The sequence below is a fragment of the Salvelinus sp. IW2-2015 genome, linkage group LG13 (assembly GCF_002910315.2).
Source record: "Salvelinus sp. IW2-2015 linkage group LG13, ASM291031v2, whole genome shotgun sequence".
Classification (NCBI taxonomy): domain Eukaryota; kingdom Metazoa; phylum Chordata; class Actinopteri; order Salmoniformes; family Salmonidae; genus Salvelinus; species Salvelinus sp. IW2-2015.
This window is the reverse complement of record NC_036853.1, coordinates 20660304-20681250: the sequence shown is the minus strand read 5'-3', so window position 1 is coordinate 20681250 and position 20947 is coordinate 20660304. Positions and strand designations below refer to the sequence as shown.

General features: G+C 43.1%; 1 pseudogene; it reads left to right on the top strand.

Moving 5' to 3' along the window:
* The first annotated feature begins 3167 nt into the window (after positions 1–3167).
* LOC111972414 (U7 small nuclear RNA) lies at positions 3168–3218 on the top strand (annotated as a pseudogene).
* The last annotated feature ends 17729 nt before the right edge of the window (positions 3219–20947 follow it).

Genomic DNA, 20947 nt, shown 5'->3' with positions numbered 1-20947 from the left:
TCACACACAACACACACAAAACAGTATCCCAATTCTCTTCTGTGCCTGCCATGGCTGAAAAAGGGTTAAAGCCGTGAAGCTGACATGCTTAGTTTCTGTTGCTTCCCAGTTCATATTAAAAGCTATAAAAATAATTTAGGAACACACTTGTTTGATGTTGTGTATCCTGCTCGTGTGAGCAACCCACAGCTTATTTTCAGAGCAACCTTATCAACTATTATTAACTCCAAAAGTAAGACTCATTAACATGTTAGTGTCGTATTATGTCGCAGTAAGAGAGCATTGCAGCAGTTTCACAAGCAGCCAGTAAGAAGAAAAAGGTATCATATATAAAGCACACATGCTCACAATCCTCGCCTCACTCCTCACATTCACGCCATCAACAAAGCAGCTTTATTCGACAATCCCACCTTTTTCCTTATGCCCGCTTACACATCCGGTTCAGAAAGAGAGCCTCTGGGCTGTGTGTTGTGTCTGTGTGTTGTGTGTGTGTGTGTGTGTGTGTTGTGTGTGTGTGTTGTGTGTGTGTGTATGTTGGTGATGTGTAGTCGTGTGTGTGTGTGTGTGTGTGTGTGTGTGTGGTGTGTGTGTGATGTTTGGTGTGTAAGCTGGTGTGTGTGTGTGTGTGTGTTGTGTGATGTGTGTGTGTGTGTTTTGTGTGTGTGTTTATGGTGTGTGTGCGCGCGTGTGTGTGTTTACAAGCACTTACAGTAACCCTCACACCTCTCATTTCACAATCTGCCATTGGTAGCAGCTGTAGCAATGTTTACAAAGTGCTTTTTAAAAAGCTGTTAGTTCAGTCTGAAACTCTTCCCCTCGCTCTCTCTCTCTCTCCTCTCTCCTCCTTCCCTCTCTCTCAGAACAGAGAGACATTTGCAGTAGGAATAGGCTCAGTCTAGCAGTGTGTCTTTACTGTAGTCAGTGATCCAGCTCAGTTCCCCTGGCCTAAGAACCAGTAGCCTTATACCAATGTGTCCATTTTCAATCTGCAAACAAGATCACAAGAGGCAGAGTCAGAAGAGCATGAAGGAGGTAAAGGAGAAGAGGAACGAATAAGGAACTGGTGAGGGAGAGGTAAGCGGAAAAAGAGAGGCCTTATGGAGGTGAAAGAGTGAAACGCTCAGCGTGGAAGTGAGTGTCCTAAACTCTTCTTCTGATTCTAGGAGCAGAGAGGACGAGAGAGAGAGAGAGAGAGAGAGCAGAGAGAAGAGAGAGAGAGAGAAGAAGAGAGAGAGAGAGAGAGAGAAGAGAGAGAGAGAGGAGAAGAGAGAGAGAGAGAAAGAGAGAGAGAGAGATAGAGAGAGAGAGAGAAGAGAAGAGTTGCTGCGGAATTCTGGCTGAGCTCCAGTAGAGGCCCGAGGGACCTAATGTGCAGCTCTGATGAGGGAGCTCGTATGCCAGCACTCCTCTCTCTCCTCTCTCTCTCTCTCTCCTTCTCTCTCTCTCTCTTTCCTCTTCCTCTGTCCGTCCTCTGCCTGTACTCCATGTTCCCGAGAAAAGTGCTAACACAGCAGAGAACAACAGTATTACAGGACCAAGTCACTCTCTCTCACACACACACACGACACACGAGCAGCGAGGCAGGCAGGCAGGCACTTCACAGCACACACACACACACACACAGGGAGAGGAGTAGCTTACAGACCAATAAAAGGGGTCTGGTCTTATTACTCCACACCAGCCTGTCAGCCCAGACATTTAAAGGAAAATAATATTTCTGACCAAACTTCCTCTTCTCTGCCCCCCCCCCCCCCCCCCCCCCCACACACACACACACACAAGCCGTTTGTTTACATCCTTGTGGGTACCAAACAATTCCTAATTCATATTTCCCTTAACCACTACCCACATGAAAAATAATACTACAGTACTTTACTACATTAATTCTTGTATTAAACTGTAGTATACTGTAGAACACATATACACACTGTAGTATCCCTCGATCTACTACAGTACTTACTACATAATTCTGTATTAAACTGTAGTATACTGTAGAACACTATACTACACACTGTAGTATCCCTCGATCATGTGTAGTACTTGGTATAGACTTTTGTAGTATACTGTAGGGTTCTATAGTAAATACTACAGAAATATCTGCAAAAACACTACAGTCCACAAAAACACTACATTTTTAAAACTATTGTCATGGAAATTCAACACCATGTCATCGAAATTACCACCAGGGACACCTGAAGTCAATATTTTAAAAATCAGCCTTTATAGTCAGCGCGCTGGAGAGGTTCCAACCAACTCAATACACCATGTACACATGTCAGCCAGGAGCTCCACCGGGGCAGTCCCGTTAGTTCTCTTATATACTGCTTACACAGACAAGTTATATTTGCATGATTTAGCTTATTCATTATTCAGAATTAATGTTTTGCTTCATGCATGTGACCAACCAATAACTCACAGGGCTTCTTCTCTCCAAGCTAAGACTGTCATGCTGACAATTACTTTGATGGAAGCAACAATCTTTCCGCAATATTAAGCTGATCCACCCCTCCCTGGCGCTCAACGGCGCCAGGCTCCCCAGCATTACGCACTCCTGCCACCATCATTATGCACACCTGCCTTCCTCCGTCACGCTCATCAGCAATTATTGGTCTCACCTGGACTCAATCACCTGTGTCATTACTTACCCTATATCTGTCTGTTCCCAAGCCCTGTTCCCCGCTTCAGGATTAATTGTCGTATGTCGTTGGGTTACCCGTGTGCTGACGCTGTTCCTGTCCTGTTCCATGTCTGTTCCTTATTAAATGTTGACTRCCCGTACATGTTTCTCTACTCCAGCATCGGTCCTTACAGAGACCTTGAAACTGAGATATCCCTTTCATTCTCAAAACAAGGTTCTGGGCATACTGCCAAATTGACAAATAATGATAGTGAGGATTCCTCCCAGGCACGTTCAATCAGTGACTTGCATGAACACAGAAATGGGTTATTAGAAAAGCACAAACATAACATTTTCCATCACACTATAGTAAACAAGTATTTAATTTGCATATACCCCYCCCATTCCCCTCRCCCATATACCAATTTGTGCCAKCCGTAAAGGAGAAACTGACATGCCAAGTATAGACCATATATTGTGATCCCTAGAAAAGGGCAGAAGCGCTGGATCTTCTATTCAGAATCCAATCCTACTTACCAACAGGTTATGGAAGAATTGCTCTATTAGTATTTCTCCAGTAGGTTTCTTGGAGGAGACCCACCACAACCCCCCCCCCCTAAACTTAAACTAAAACCCCTAACCATAACTCCTAACCACCCTAACCCCTAAGTCTAAAATAGCCTTTTTCCTAGTGGGGACCGGTGTAATGTCCCCACTTGTCTGAATTTTCCTTGTTGTACTATCTTTGTGAGGGCTTCTGGTCCCCACAAGAATAGTAAAACATAACACACATACACAACTATCTATTGTTCAGCAGAGTGAACATTCCCGGTGCAAATGTACCTGATGTATCACCTACTACTCCCACAGGAGTAACGCTTATGCAAGCGTGTGTACACACATACCGACACATACACACACACCCACACTCAGGGGTGGAACAGATGCTAATGTTAGGAAGGAGGGGAGAGGTGCTGCTCTTGATAACTTTCTCTGCTTGACAAGGTCGGCCCTGAGACTGTGGACAGGTGTGTGTGTGCGTGTGTGTATGTGTGTGAGGTGGGCAGATGGCTCAGTTTAGTCCTGAAGGGTTMTGTTGGTGTCTCTCTGCAGGGCAGCTTGGCAGCTGGGGAGGGTCTCTGGTGACCCCAACACTGCCTTGGCCTGTCAGTCTCTCACACACACACACACGCTCTCTCTCACACACAGACGCACCACACACACCTACAGCCCAAGGGCATGAGGAGGCACGGCAACAGAATCTAATCTCCAAGGTAACAGATTTGAGAACAGTGTCACGTTGTAACTCATCACCAAGGACACCTGGGGAATGATGTCACAGAGGTGATTCAACTTCCATCGTCGCCTGTAGCACTTAATTTATATGTGGTTCTGCCTCTCTCTGTCAGTCTCTCTCTCTCTCTCTCTCTCTCTCTAAGCAGTGAATGGAGAGAGGGTGATTAGTGGGCTGTAGCACTGTTATGTTGTTGTTCTATTGTGAGGAGTGTGAGGAGGTGCTAATGGGAGGCAGTCGGTTTGGGAGGTGCACACTCTCTCTCTTTGTCTTTCTCCATTCTTTATCTCTTTCTCTCTCTATTGCTTTCTTGAGTATATTAAACAGTGAAGGGAGAGAGGAGATGTTGTGCCGGTGCAGACAGTGGTCTGGTCTCAGAGCAAGAATGGCTTGATGAATAATTGAAGCAGCCAGGAGAGAATGCCTGCTGCAATATTCATATGTCATATTGACTTGACTGCCAGTCACTGGCCCACACACGCACACACGCACGCACGCACGCACACGCACACACACATAGATGTCAATAGTAAGCCCTGGGCTGGCCTGAACAAACTGACCCTGACCGAACGTTCCTCGTGATGTTCCCTACTTCCCTTCAGTTCCCAATATTGACTCTTACTGTCCGTCAGCGTGTGCATTGACACCGATTTGCCTACTCCTCGAATTAATGAATTAACAGTTTTGCTCCTTACCTTCCACATACTAAGCCATATTATCCAGCGATTGGGGCTACGAGCAGGAGGCATTAGCCACCTGCAGAGTTCAAATCCGAATGATTGAATTACTGACAATTTGGTTTACAGTGGAGGTACAGCATTTACTGAGATTCAGCCTCCATGGAAGTCAGAGAATTCATACTTCTTGTGCTTTGAGGAGCTGTCATACACATCCAATACATTGGTCTGCACCGCATCACTCGTCGTGATTCAGGGCTAATCTCTATAGCCATCCAGCTAATTACAAGCAACTGGCTYAACAAAAAGACAAGACCTTACTTGRTCTGAGATGTTGGAGTCCGTTTCCRGGTGCTTGACATAGGAGCTCAGCCAAGATGGCAGGAAGGAAAAAGTCTGCACCGTTTTCCCACCTGCATCTCCATCCCGAWTCTCCCCATTGCCCGTTTATATGGGTATTTCACACTATGTTGAGGTKAAATTGGAGTATAATGCTGTACAGATGTCAACCCCAATACATGTTCATGTCATCGTCATCAATCAACTGCATTACAGTTAGAAACGACTTAGACTACCACCACCGATGTCTGTATGCTACTGTAGCTACGCTACCAGCTTWTACGAATGGGAGTCACTTCTTCTAAACCTGAAAAGGGACAACTTCTAAATGTTATGCAGCAATAACAGCCAAATATATCCAAATTGTATTTTAGGAACCACATTGTGGGCCTGTTACAATGCATCAAACCTGACGGATTTGACGAATATCCACTTTGTTAGATCAGATTTGTTCAATGTGCACCAATCCAGCGTTCTATCCCCCACAGTCTGCATTCCATTGACCTCCTTACTGTATCTATCCCCATTGTCTTTCCAGGAGTTCAAACTCATTTTCGTCTTTGCAGATCAAGCTTAAATTGGCTTTAAGTCTGACATGAATGTGTTGAGTTCACCTGTTACGTTCACCTTCAGCCAGTAAGATTTTAGGTAGATTGATAAGCTAAAATCTTATTGATCGAAGAATTGCTCCGTCTTCAAAGGCACGTGAACACTCATTCATTTAGCTTGATAAGCTAACTAACATTGCTAATAATAAAGTTAGCTAGCTCACCTAACATTGATATATGATCAAACTAGCTACATTCTCCATAAGGTTGAAATAGTCAAAAACGGATTTGTTGTCACCTTTTGGTTGAAAAGGCAAAAGGTCAGTGGTGAAACGTCACAACTCGACAACTCAGGTAGCAACATTTTCTCTGAGTTTCCCACTTAAATCTGACTTGGAGGGTCGTTCAAGTTATATTTCCCACTGTGGGTTCAGGGTGTCAAGATGGAGGAAGTGGATGCAGAGGATGAGTCAAGCAGCGCGCTGAGCAAAGTGGGTGAAGATGAATGGGCTACAGTAGTGTCAAAGAATGGAACAAAAACAAAATGATCTGAAACTGGAGTGGAGGTCTTCGTGTATGTCGGGAAAGGATTTGTTTCTTGTTGGAATGCYTTTGTTGATTAACCCTCTGAGGCGTACGATCACACATTTGTGATCATTGTAAAGTGGTCCCTGCAGTGTACCATCGCAAATACGTGATTGGAACAGTAGCAACACAATGTATGGTACAACATATGCGTCTGCAAAGCATCTAAACAATGTTTTGTACTGATGGGAAATAAAGGTCTTCACAACTTTATTCCTCAACCTCAKCTTTTATTATAAAATATAAATGTGAACTTCATCATCCAAGCATCACACGGAACACATCCACAGCCAAACTCATTTCATAAACCAATCTAAATAACAGGTTGCGTTGACAAAATACAAAACATAAGTTAGCGACCTAAAAGCTAGACTTGTTTACAATGTACCACATCTCTGGTGAGCACAAGGGAGAAATGTAATATTGTTTAGAAAAGAGATGTGTGTCATGTCATCTAAGCTAAATGCTGCTAAATTCTTTATGATGGCAGCCATGTTTGTTTATGTTTGACAAGAGAAAACTCCCTAATCCCAGAATGCCATTCACTACTATGACTCGTTCAAAACAACTGGGAGCTCAGAACTTGGAACTCAGAAATCTCAGACTTACGACTTCAGTGCATTCAAAACAACTGGGAACTCGGAAAAAAACGAGCTCCGACTGGGAATTCCAACTCGGGAACTCTGGCCTCTTTRTAGAGCTCTGACTTTCTGACCTGAAGATCACTGACATCACGATTTGACCTCGTATTTCTCCAAGTTCCCAGTTGTTTTGAATGCAGCATAAAACACAAATAAACAAAGTCAAAGTCAAAGATGGCTGCGCCCCTAGCCTGAAAAATATGAACTTAGTTTGGTCACTTTTCAGCATTTTACAAATCTTCGATGTACTTGTTACAGTGTATACAAGAACCGGAGCACATGACTTGACAAGTCGTTTACAGCAAATGAAATGTTATCACCTCACAGATCATCACCCCAAATACAAACCTACTGCCTAGCCTAACCGTAGCGTGAATGCTTAACAGGGTCGCCAGATTTGGAGGAAACCATTTTAGGGGGTTTGTATGTGGGGGGGTTTCAAGTCCATGGAGGGTAGAAATTAGGGAAGGTATCGTGGGGGGATATGATGTAGAAAATATTACTATAATGGGGGATTTATCAATAAATCGGGGACAGACAGAAGAAGTTCATAAGCTAAATAAAACTCCTGGAAAGGGGTTCTGAGCTGGCAACCCTGAGGGACCATAGTTACAATCTGATGCCACGTTCAAAACAACTGGGAACTGGAAACTCAGAAATCTCAAACTTCTTACACATTCAAGACAACTGGGAACTATGGAAAAAACAAGCTCCGACTGGGAAAAATAGTTTTGAACGGTCATCCAACTCGTAATTGTAACGATCGTCCTGGGAAGAAGGTGACCAAAACGCAGTGTGGTACATGTTCATGATTATTTAATTAACTCAGAACACTAAGACAAAATAACAAAAATAGACCAACACGAAACAGTTTTTTTCTGGTGCAGACACAAAGACAGAAAACAACTACCCACAACAAACAGGTGGAAAAAGGCTACCTAATTATGGTTCTCAATCAGAGACAACGATAGACAGCTGCCTCTGATTGAGAACCACACCCGGCCAAACACACAGAAAAGAAAACATAGAACACCAGACATAGAATGCCCACTCCAACTCACGCCCTGACCAAACCAAAATAGAGACATAAAAAGGATCTCTAAGGTCAGGGCGTGACAGGAATTCCAACTCGGGAACTCGGGCCTCTTTCTAGTGCTCCACTTTCCGACCTGAAGATCACTGACGTCATGATTTGACCTCGTATTTTTCAGAGTTCCCAATTGTCTTGAAAGCACAATAAGTCAGTCGAGTGAACCATCTCGTCATCTCGTTTTGTTATAAAATCTTTGGTCTGACAGACGCTTGAGTGACAACCAGAATGCATTGTATGATGTCAACTAACATGGTGCCACATATAGCTGGCAAATAGCTTAGCATTCGCTCATCATAATCAATACAACCTTTTAAAAAGTATTTTACACACATATGTGTCCATTACAATTTATGCAAGAATTGGAATGCACTGATTTCTCACCAATACTTGAAAATGTGAATAAAACAGTAAATACATTATGCTCCATGCAAACATAAGGTATGTTACAGTAGAAACAACAGCATGATATACAGAAAATAAGGCACTTACTTTGATAGGAACGCATACATGTCCAAAGTTATTATTTGTATGGAAAACAAAGCCAGAAAATGTGCCAGGGGGGAAAAGTTTGTGCAAGGCCTGTTCTGACTAGAGATGCGGAAATGTCTGAATACTTGATCTGGGGAAACACTGGAGAAGTGCTTGGGCTCTTGTCGAAGACAGAGAAGTTTATCCGGCTCAGTAAAGCCTCAAACATAAATTGTTTGCAAGAGTGAAATGGGCTATTTCTTATGTGAATTAATGAGGAGGCGGAACACACCTCAATTCAAACTGTTGTTAGAAAATAAAACTTGTTAGAAAATAATTTAGAATTGACATGTTAAAACGTAATATATAGATAATTAGCAGGCAGCGTGCCTTGGTTCGATGGCAGCGTGGGTTAACTGTCCTGTTGCTTAACAATCACATTTTGGAACAATGAGTGCATTATGACATCACYCGCATAAAAACTCTCACTGGGACGACCGTTAGAGATATTTAGATCTCATACATGAAAAGATTAAGGATGGATATCTGGGAGACCAGTTTGAGGTGTCAAAGATTATGAAGCATGCGCTGGGAAAAGTGGAATCTTTCGAGTCTTATTTTGATACATTTTAATTCTGAAAAACAGAGGAAAATTGCAGTGGGCCTCAAAAGAATCCACACAACAGAAGTATCATGCTTTGAACATCGGAGCAGAGTCATCTCCTTTAACGGGCAACTCTATGGCTCAACTGCCAAAGAAGTCAAAGAAACTGGACATTAATGTGGCTGCGGCAGAAAYGTTTTTGGGACATCGGCAGTTTCCATCGTTAGACTTAAAGAGTTACTGGTGACGGAAGACCCATGCTCTCCTTGAGCCTGTGTAGAGATCAGATCTATTTTATTTTTAACAGAACAGTAGTTTGATTTAGTTTATTTACTTATTTTTATTTATTTACTTTCCATCCCACACAGTAGGTGGCGGCATGCACAATAAATTGTGCGAATGCCAATATACAGTACCATGAAAGAGGAAGGAGCTGATAACTCTGATAGCAAGTGAACGCGGCGTTAGTTCATGCCAATTTCCCACGTGAAGCTTGGGAGTGTTGTGGCATCATTGTATGTTTAATCGTTAAAAGCTTATTATTTTATTTTGAAATAAAATGATGTGTCGAAAGGCAATACTTCGTGTTACAAGGGATTTTAGAGTGGCGTTTAAATTCCCACAATAAAAATAGCCAACACAGGTATTTATAGGCTAATGCCGCGCTCACATGCTATCGGAGTTATCGGAAGCTCCTAGTTCGCAGTGGGAAATTTCACTTGAAAGACCCTCCAAATTGGAATTTCAAGTGTAAAACWGAGAAAATGTTGTTAACCGAGATGCCGAGTTGTGATGTTTCACCACTGACCTTTAACCTTTTCAACCAACCAAAAGATGACCACAAATCTGTTTTTGATAATTACACAACCTTATCAATATGGATAATGTGGCMGGTCTGACCATATTGTCAATGTAAGCACGCTAGCTAACTTTATTATTAGCAATGTTAGAAAGCGTATCAAGCTAGATCAAATCTTACTGGTTGAAGAATTGACTTCAAAAGCACTTGAACACAATCATTTTGGATTTCCCACTTCGCACTTCCCAGTTTCCTATTTCCCACGAGCATGTGAAGCCAGCCTAATCCAGTGAGATTGGAACTTTAACCTTTTGAAAAATGATTCAACAGCAAATAGCCTAGCGTTATGTGAAAATGTATTTATTAAATGCAGTTGCTTAAAGCCGCAATCCTTAATTCATGTTTCAGAGGATAGGAGGTGAGATGGGAGGAGAGAAGGAAAGGAGAGGAGAAGAGAGGAAGTTGAGAGGGAAGAGGGTGAAGGGATTTCAGGTAGGATTCTGGGTCATTAGGTATTCATTGGATCTAAATTATGCTGCAGGAGAGAGAGAGGGGGATGAGAAGAGGAGAGAGAGATGAGATTAAACTACTGTTATTGCTTAAAGTGGAGGAGGGGTGAGGGGGTGGGATACCAGGAGAAAGCGAGAGAGCAGGGAGAAGGACAGGGACAGCATACTGAGAGACACACATACACTTCAGTCTGGGCTATAATAAGGAGCACTCCTGTCAATCTAAGTCACAAAGCCAACCTCCTGACACACGCACGCACGCCACACACGTCATACGCACGCACGCACGCACGCACCGCACCACCACCACCCACAACACACACACACACACACACCACACACACAACACAACACACACACACACACTTAAAGAGAGAGAGAAAGAAGGGAAGAGAGAAATCAAGACAATGTATTCTGAGCAGCTCTCCATTGGCCCATAGGCTCACATACCAGGCTATACATGTGCCTCCTAATGCCTGGAATAATAGTACAGACACACACACACACACACACACACACACACACACACACACACACACACACACACACACACACACACACACACACACACACACACACACACACACACACACACACACACACACACACACCACACACACACACACACACATGTTTGTGGTCCCTACACCGCAGTATAATAGTATCAAAGTCATTACCAAGATGAGCTCTCTCTCACACATAAACACACATCGTCACATTGTCCAGCAAGTTGTTCCAGAGCGAGTGTGTGTGTTGGTGTGTATGTGTGTGTATTATTCAGCTGTGTCTACAGGGAGAGGGGCTGCTCACTGTGCTACTTACAACACATCTAAGTAGGCCAAAGAGACTGAAACTAAAGTACCARACAAACACAAACACACACACAAACAGCGGGGGGTGGTGGCTGAGTATGGGAGAAGTTATGTTTGGTAGAATTCTGCCTAAGCGTCCGCCAAATTGTGTATGTGGGTGTTTAGTAGGCTATGTGAATGTCTGTGGCTTGCTCTGTGGTACGTCAAATAGTGAAGCTAAATGGTAATTAGCCTACCCATCACTGGTACTTGTTTTCAATGGTGAAATGCTAAATGCTAATTAGCCATCAGTGCTATTCGTTCTCTGTTGTGGCGCTACATGCTAATTGCCATCAGTGCTGTTTCTGAACTGTGGGGAATTAGTATTAATATCAGAGAGAGCAGAGAGCCAGCAATACACTCAACATGACAGTAATACATGCATATGGCCAGAACAGCAAGCCACATACACACGCATGCAAAAGAAAGGACGACAGAAAGAAGATCTATTTCTGTGTGAGATTAGCTAGAGCTGGGAGCCCTGACCGAGCCCTCATCTGGAGAGTTATTAAATAGAGGGATTCAAGTTGAAGGACCTAGTAAGAACCTTACAATAGAAGATAGGGAGAGAGGGACGGAGAGATAGACTTAGAGAGAGAGAGATGGAATTGCCAGGAGAGAGAGAGAGAGAGAGCGAGAGAGAGGGAGGGATGAAGAGAGAGAGAGAAAAAGAGAGAGCAAGAGAGAGACAGGGTGGGACACTTCCCTGTAAGAACCTTACAATGCGGTTGATACGCGTGGCAGAAAGTGGATTGAGTTTAGGGCTGCACTGTGACTTTGAATTAAAATAGAGATTTCTCTCCATCTCTCTCTCTCCCGCTTTCCCTCCATCCCCTCTCTTTCTCTTCCCCTTTCTCCATCTCCCTCTCGTCAAAACCCTCTAAACTCCCAATGCATGTCTCTTTCTCACTGAGCATTTCTCTTCCCCTCCTTCCTTCACTGACTCTTCTCTCCAACCAGGTAAGTTAAACACAGCCAGAGGTTGTAGTCCTCTTTCTGGCAGCAGCCTAAGACATCATACATACAGGTGGACATAACAGAGGAGAATATCTCCTCTCTCTCAGCATGCCTCTATCGCTCCCTCTCATCCTCCCCCTCTCTCCCCATTATTTTCCTTCTTCCCTTGCTCCATGGTTCTAGTTCTATACCTCCCCCCTCTCTCTCCTTCTCTGTCTGTCTCTGCTCCCTCTCTCTCCTAATTGTTCTGATTAGGCTTAGTGTGGGGCAGCATTGTTTAGACTCCTGTGGTGGAAATTCAACACCAGGGACCCCTGAAGTCAATCTTAAATGAATCACTATTTATTATCAGAAAAGTGGAGAGGTTACAAGAAACTCTTCAATACAGGTCTATCAGAAACTCCGCTGGGGCYGTCCCAGCAGTTGTCTTATATACGGCTATACACAGACAAGTTATATTTGCATCATTTAGCATAATTAATTCATCATTACCGGTGGCTCGCACATGTGACTYACCAATACCTCACGAGGCTTTCTCTCTCCAAGTTGAGACCTTGAAACTGAGATACCTCAGTTGTTCCCATAGCAACATTCTGGGCATACTGCCAAGTTGCTTATCAGTGATAGTGAGGATTCCACCATACACGATCAGTCAGTCACCTGCATGAGCCCATCTAATTGGTTATTAGAAAAGTAGCATTGATTTAATACAAAAACATAACATTTCACTCACATTCCCTCCTCTTTTCACTCTGTGGTAATTATCATTACATGTTAATGTAAGCATTAGATTATAGCTTCTATCAAAATATTTCTATTCAAGTAAGTGAAATCAACAAGAAAAACCAGACACTTCATACTTTCAAACCCTTCACTCTGGGTTTTACAATCTAAAATGCACACACATACAAAAAGGATTTGTAACCATCCTTTTCTTAACCATGTCGTCCTCCATTCCTTGCAGGGACAACCTGTTCTGGGTGAAGGGTGTATTAGTCATTCTCATGAGACGGCCAGTCAGCACCTCATGTGGAGAGAGACCAGTGCCTGTGTGGGATCTTAATTTCTCTGGGTAGAACCATCTACAAAAACTCAAAGTCTAGGTTGTCTAACGGGGTGTCTCTCAAGTCCAATCTAYGGCTACGGTCAATTTCAATACCTAAGTCACAGTCATGATCTTCACCGGCATCTGCTGTAGGGAGAAGAGTTGAGGGGTTAAGAATTGTACATCGTTTCAGAGMAACATGAGACATTGTCAACAGAATGTTCTGATAGTCTAGCAGTCTCGCAGGCGTCAAAGGAGACGTTCTTGCCTGTGTAATAATTGTGTGCACAGCATGAGGCACATGGTTGGTTAGGGGAGACATAGCCACAATATCAGAACATGCCAAAACAGCCTCAGTAGCAGCCGCTACCAATCTCAAACAGGAAACCATTCCCCTGATCACACTATCCAAACGTTTAGAATAATAACCAACATGTCTATATCCCACACCATGATACTGTGTCAAAACTGCTGACATAAACRCACTCGTCTCCAAAATGAAGAGGTGGAAGGGTTTATTARGGTCTGGCAAACCAAAGCAAGCAGTAGGCATTAATGTTTGTTTCAATTTTACTAATGCCATCTTGCCCTCATCCATCCAGACCACAACTTCACTCGCATCCATCTTTCTCCCATAAATACAATCCTGCAGCTGTTGAACTATCTCTGCATACTTTCAACCATGGACGACAGTAACCAGCTACACCCAACACCATGTGACACCATATGCTGCTTTGTAACAGGTTCAGGCAATCTATCTTTGGAGAGGGCGCGACCCTCAGAAGTAATGTCATGACCCAAATATTTAACGGAGCTCCGGCATAATTGCATTTTACTCAGGGAAACTTTATAAACCATTTCTGCCAAAAAAGTCAACAATGCCCTAGTGTCCTCGTGACATATCTCCTCTGATTGTGAGCAAAACAACAAGTCGTCAACATACTGAACCAAAGTACTCCCTCCCGGAGCAACAAAACCCTCTAGGTTTCGAGACATTTCTTGGGAAAAGTTTGCCAGTGGTTGAACGTAGCCTTGCGGCATCACTGTCCATTTCCATTTTTCCCCAAGAAACGTAAACGATGCTAAAGAAAGCATTAGCTAAATCAATTACTGAAAAACAGCAACTACCTGGAGGCACCTGGGARAAAATGGTAACAATATTAGGCACCAGGGGTGCTCTAGRACGTACAGCATTGTTTACTATTCTAAGGTCGTGCACAAAACGCTAATCACGAGATGGTTTCCTAACAGGTCAAATTGGTGTGTTACATGGTGAATTCAGGCAGGGAACCAGAGCGCCTCTTTCCACTAACGGACTATGAATGGGAATGATACCCTTGTTAGCTTCTTTGCTAAGAGGTTACTGAGCTTTGTAAGGTCTGTSYGTGCTTTTTGGAATGACCACAACTGGTGCAGCTCCTTTCATACGTCCAATGTCAGTCTTTGATTTAGACCGCAGTTCTTCAGGTATATCCTTTAGCCAATCAATGTGTGAATTATCTTGTACTACCTCAGGCATGGTTTCAACAGGAATTTTCTTGGGGTTGTCATCGCAGTASCCCAGTATGGGGAATAGAAAGTTGCTGTTGAAGCTGCCCACTTTCCTTCCCCTTCCCAGACTACCCAATGGGTTGCTTACATCACTTTCTTCATCCAAACACCCACATCTTTCCATTGCTTTCCAGGAGCTTTTGATAAGCTACAATGGGGAACAGAGCCAGGGACTTCAGACAGACTCCGTCAATACCACTCCAGCTGCTGCGAAGTKTACTCCTCTGTATATCCCATTCATGGTTATCTCAACTTTCTCTTTTTGTTTCGACCATTTCTGTTGGTATTCAGGGTCTTCTTCATATGAGGGAACAGCTGAAGTACAATGTAGGTATTCAGACACCCCCCAGTTACCATGCAACGGGGAAGAGAGGGATTGCTCTCTCAGCTGTCCCTCAACATGTTGATCATCCAGGTGCCAAGCATAGTAACAGTTAATCAGGCACAGGAATATTCAATTTTCTCTCGATCCCAATGACAATACTTCTTCAGTGCAGACAACAGGTTTTACACATCAAATCTCTTCCTAATAACTTCACTGGGCAGGCAGAGGAGTACAGGAATCGGTGTCTCCATTTGCCCTCTCCCCACTCCATGTCCAGGGGAAAAGTCAAACATTCTTCAGAGGGAATTCCAGACACTCCAACTGTGTGCATTGTTTTCTTTGAGGCGGAACCAGACAGGGCAGACAATTTCAACACTGAGACCGCGGCCGAAGTGTCCACCAAAAATTGAATTATATGTTTATTAACTAAAATATCAATAAGAGGTTTTTGGGTTGACAAAGTGGTCAATATTAGCTTTTGACGGGTTTCTTCTGGTTCTTCATCATTGTTTTCTTAATTAGTTTCTTCTTCTGTTTCCTCCTCATCCTATGGTTGGTAGCCCCCTTATCCACCTCATCTTCCAAATGGGTTGTCCACCTGCATGCCCACAGGTGGGGACGGGCACTCTCCTTGGCCTTCTCCTACTCCAGGACATTGTGTTGAAAGATGCCCTACCATCCCACAGTTGTAGCAGCTCCAGTCTCACCCTCCGTCAGCTCCAGCAGGGGCCCCTCGGCCTCTACCTCTTCCTCTGCCTCTTTGACTTCCACGGTTGCCATCATTTTCTCGATATCCTCTTCCTCCTCCCGAGTAGTACATCAGCTGTGCCTTCTTCAGTCTGTCCAATCTAAGTTTCCTTTTCCTTCAACTGTCTTTCCGCATGGGTGATATATGGCTTTACGTCAGACAGTGGTTTTGTTTCCCATGCAATACAAGTTGTAGTTACAGCTGTCTTCAGATCTTGTCTCAGGCCTGTCACCAGAGCATGGCACAATAGGCTGCTGTATGAGTCTTGGTCAGGCGTCATGGCTGAGTGTTGGAGGAAGACTGTCTCCATTATTTCCATGTAGTCACTCAATTTTTCATCAGTTCCCTGTTTGGTGGAATGGATTTTCTGCCAGTCTGTGCATTTGGGTAAAGCAGCCTTTATAGAGATAAAAACTGCATCCAGCTGGTCACCACGATCAGCAACTGGTACATCGCGGTCTCACATGTGTTTATAGTCCTTCCTTTTGAAATTTCAAGCAGCGGTGGAGTTTTTCTTCAATTTCTCTGGTGGTGGGGTTGTACATGGAAATGATTGATTTGACCTCTTCCTCAAACCTCCCAGCATCCCTTGCTGGGTCAATGACATCGCCCACTATTGCTTTTATTTCATCAACCTCCCACCTCCATTGGTGTTGGGGTAACGTATTATTGGAAACATTCCCTCAAGCTTCTTTTTGGGGGTTTTCTTTCTATCCTGGTCTTTTCTGCTTTGTCCTTGCTGTCTTCGCTGCTGCTCCTTTAATCTTCATCTTGGCTACTATCTGCTTCATTACTTCTGCTTCACTCCTTAATTTGCTTCTTGTTCCTCTACTTTCTTATTTTCTCTTACATTTCTCCAGTTCTTTTCTGAGCTCTTCAAGCTCGGCTTCTTCTCTCTCCTCTGTTCCTCTCTGCTCGTTTGCTCTGGTCCTTGTTTTTGCCGGTAGCTTTCTATCTTCAGCACCTTCTGCAGCTCCTCCAACAGCTCCTAATCCCACGGCTCCTCCACATGGCACAGGTCCAACCCCAAATGGGTTATGAGGGGGTGGGTGGCCACCATCTCCGTCTGCTGATGGAGGATTTGGCAGTGTCGGATACAAGGGGGGCCACATGAAAGGGTTCCCCTCAGAGAAAGGCCAGTCAGGCTTCTTTTTTTCTTCTTTCTCTTTCTTCTTTGTTTCCACTTGCTTTACCATCAGTCCTCTTGCAGCTTTATCCTTTGAATTTTCTGCTTCTCTCTCCCACTTTCTGAAATCATCCCACTTCACTTTAACTTTCTTGTGTTTTCTTTCAAGTTGGCCTCTCACAGACTCCAGTCTTTCTGTGCTCAGTGTCCCATCAAGAGGGAAATGTCCATCTGTTCATTTTGTCCAGTCTTCTGTTTGGTTCAGTACCCKCCTACCAATTTTTTGGTACATTACACTACTCAGGCCTTTTGGTTCCCAGCACGGATCATCCATCCTACTCTTACTATTTCCCTTTCCCATTCTCTAACTCTTTGTTGAACTCTTTAGAAGAAAAAAAACGTCCAGCTTAACACGTCATCCCACACTCACACAACTCTCATATCGGGGCTAAACCCCTGTTCAGTTAATTCAGCACACAATACTCTCATCCGCATTCACTTAGTACTATTCCCAAACACACTTAGTAATCTCCCTTATTACTTGTCGTTACCTCCTATGCATACATATGTATCTTCTGCGGTTCCTCTACAGTCTCCATAGTCTGCACTGTATCTATAGTCCCTGTGCATCTATAGTCCCTGAGCATCTATAGTCCCAATAGCATCCATAGTCCCTATAGTTATAGCATTGTGTCACGCCCTGATCTGTTTCACCTGTTCCTATGATTGTCTCCACCCCCTCCAGGTGTTGCTTATTTTCCCCAGTGTATTTATCCATGTGTTTCCTGTCTCTCGGTGCCAGTTCGTCTTGTATGTTAGTCAAGTCAACCAGCGTGTTTTTCCCGTACTTCTGTTATTCTCTTTTTGATAGTCCTCCCGGTTTTGACCCCTGCCTGACTCTGGACTACTTTCCCGCCTGCCTGATAATCCTGCCTGCCCTGACCTTGATACTGTCTGCCCTTTGGTGACTTTTGGACTCTGAACTGGTTTTGACCCTTTTGCCTGCCCACGACCATTCTCTTGCCTTACCCTATTGGAWTAATAAATATTGTAAGACTCCAACAATCTGCCTCCTGTGTCTGCATCTGGTCTCGCCTTGTGTCATGATACTATGGTCCCTGCAGCATCTATAGTCCTTCAGCATCTACAGTCTCTCAGCATCCATGGTATCAATAGTTTGTATAGTCATAGATGCTATAGTCTTGCCGCTTCGAATACATATAGAATAGCACCTTATGCTATTCCCAGTGGTTCTCCGACCACATACACTTCTCATAAATGCCTAAAATAACACTTTGTGCTATTATCAGTGGTTCTCAGACCACGTAGACACTTCTCATATAAATGCCTACAGACAATTGTCAGTGGGGCCCCTCCTGCCCTCACTTTAGCCTTCTCCTAGGGCTAGCTCTAGCCTTCTTTCAAGACTAGTGGTACTCTCTTCTACATCTTTGAGTTCAGTTTTATTAGTTTTATAATTTTTATTTAATTCAAATTCATTTAAATTCAGTAGACGTGTCCCTCAGAGGTTCGCGGATCAGGTATCTTTCCCCGGGCAGCTCACAGTAAAAGTCTGATCTGGCGGATCCACGTCGTCTTTGGTCAGACGGGAATTTCCCTTGCACGCCTTCACATGGAATGCGTGTTCTCCCTGGTGTTCCCTCACAGACCACTGGAATGCTCCACAGGTGGAATCACTGATCCAGTTTGTGACGCCAAGATTGTGGAGGAAATTCAACACCAGGGACACCTGAAGTCAAACTTAAATTAATCACTCTTAATTATCAGCAAGCTGGAGAGTTACAACAAACTCTTCACACCGTACAGGTCTATCAGAAACTCCYCTGGGGCAGTCCCAACAGTTGTCTTATATACGGTTATACACAGACAAGTTATAATTGCAGGATTTTGCATAATTAATTCATAATTACCGGTGACTGACCAATACCTCACGAGGCTTTCTCTCTCCAAGTTGAGACCTTGAAACTGAGATACCTCGGTTGTTCCCATAGCAACATTCTGGGCATACTGCCAAGTTGCCTATCAGTGATATTGAGGAATCCTCCATATACGATCAGTCTGTCACCTGCATGAACCCATCTAATTGGTTATTAGAAAAGTAGCATTGATTTGATACACAAACATAACATGTCCCTCACACTCCCCATGTAACTTAAAATTACTTCACATGTGTGTCTATGCTTGCATGCATGAATATATGTTAGTTACAATTACCTCTGGCATGTGTGTATATTGTCTACTTTGCATGCACTCATGTTCAATTTTCCTCAGTGCAGCAGTGCTGCCTGGTCCAGGTTTGTTTGTGTTGGTTTACTGAACAGGTGAAGAGCTGCTTCACTCTCAGTACTCTGCTTTACTACATGTCTATACGGATCCTGATACACTGAAACAAGTCTGATTGGACTGTTCCTTTGAACCTGATATCAAGAACCTTATAAAACCTAATAGAGGCCTACARCACAAACACACCGCCTATATTCGTATGCATCCCTCTCTTCGTCTACCTCTTTTGGTTTTAATTCTTCCACCTCTCTCTGTCAGTAATGGCTTGTGTGTGTGTACAGAGGCGTCATTCACCCCAAAAATCTGAGGGGGCACAAAGTATGTGGGGATGGCTGGTCCGTAGTGGGGCCCCCCATCAGTAACTTAAGAGTTAAAAAAAAAAATCAAACACCTGAAAACTTTTTCTAGAGCCATAATCATAATGCTTAATTCTGTCCAAAATATGTATATTCTTCTGCCTTTCTAAGCATACTTCTTGAGCGGTCAGTATCCTCCAAACTGGTGGTAAAAATAAACAATAAAATAAAAATGCTTCTCTGCTAAAATCTGGGTAAAAAATTGAAAGGAATGTGAGTCTTAATCAGTACATTTAGTGTAATTTTTTGCTTTTTAAAAGTCTACCAACCTTGCCAGCAGGCAAGTCAGCTAAGATAGATAGACAAGGTAACTTGCTTGATAGCCTGAAATGGCTTCTTGGTATCTAGTTATGAGGTTGGGAGATTGGGAACCTATCTGGGCTAGCTAAAGTCAACTTCATAAAATTGCTAGGTGGTTAGTAGTATTACAGAGTAACAAATATTAGTTCATTTTTACAGGACAAATCTGTTGGGGCACGTGCCTCTGTGTGTGTATATTACTGGGTTGTGTGTGTATATTACTGGGTTGTGTGTAAATATTACTGGGTTGTGTGTGTATATTACTGGGTTTGCCGTATGTACTATAACTTCGGATGTGTATATACTGGGTCTGTGTGTATTATAATTACTGAGGAGCCTGCTGTATATTGACTGGTTGTGTGTAATACTGCTGATTATATTACTGTCTGCTGTTGTACTATACATTGTTGTACGTGGTGTGATATGATGCGTTCGTATGTATATTACTGGGTTGCTGTTATGTATATTACTGGGTTGGTATGGTATATTATGTTACTGGGTTACGTTGTGTAGTTATTACTGGGTTGCGTGTGTATCATTACTGGGTTGTGTGTGTATGATTACTGGTGTTTGTGTATATATTACTGCGGCTGGTATACATTACTGGGTTGTGTGTGTATATTACTGGGTTCTGTGTTGTATATTACTGGGTGTGTGTTATAATATTACTGGGTTGTGTGTGTATATTACTGGGTTGTGTGTATATATATTACTGGTATATTATTGGGTTGCGTGGTGATATATTACTGGGTTGTGTGATTACTGGGTTGGTTTGTTATATTACTGGGTGTTGGTTGTATATTACTGGGTTGCTGTGTGTGTATATTACTGGTTGTTGTGTATATTTACTGGTTGTGTGTGTATATTACTGGGTTGTGTATATTCTGGTTGTGTATATTTACTGGGTGTGTGTATATTACTGGGTTGTTGTATTATTACTGGGTTGTGTGTGTATATTACTGGGTTGGTGGTATATATTTACTGGGTGTGTGTTATATTACTGGGTTGTGTGTGTATATTACTGGGTTGTGTGTATATATTACTGGGGTTGTGTATATTACTGGTTGTTGTGTATATATTACTGGGTGTGTATATTACTGGGTTGTGTTTATATATTACTGGTGCTGTGTATATTACTGGGTTTGTGTAGTATTACTGGGTTGTGTGTATTATTTACTGGGTTGTGTATATTACTGGGTTGTGTGTATAT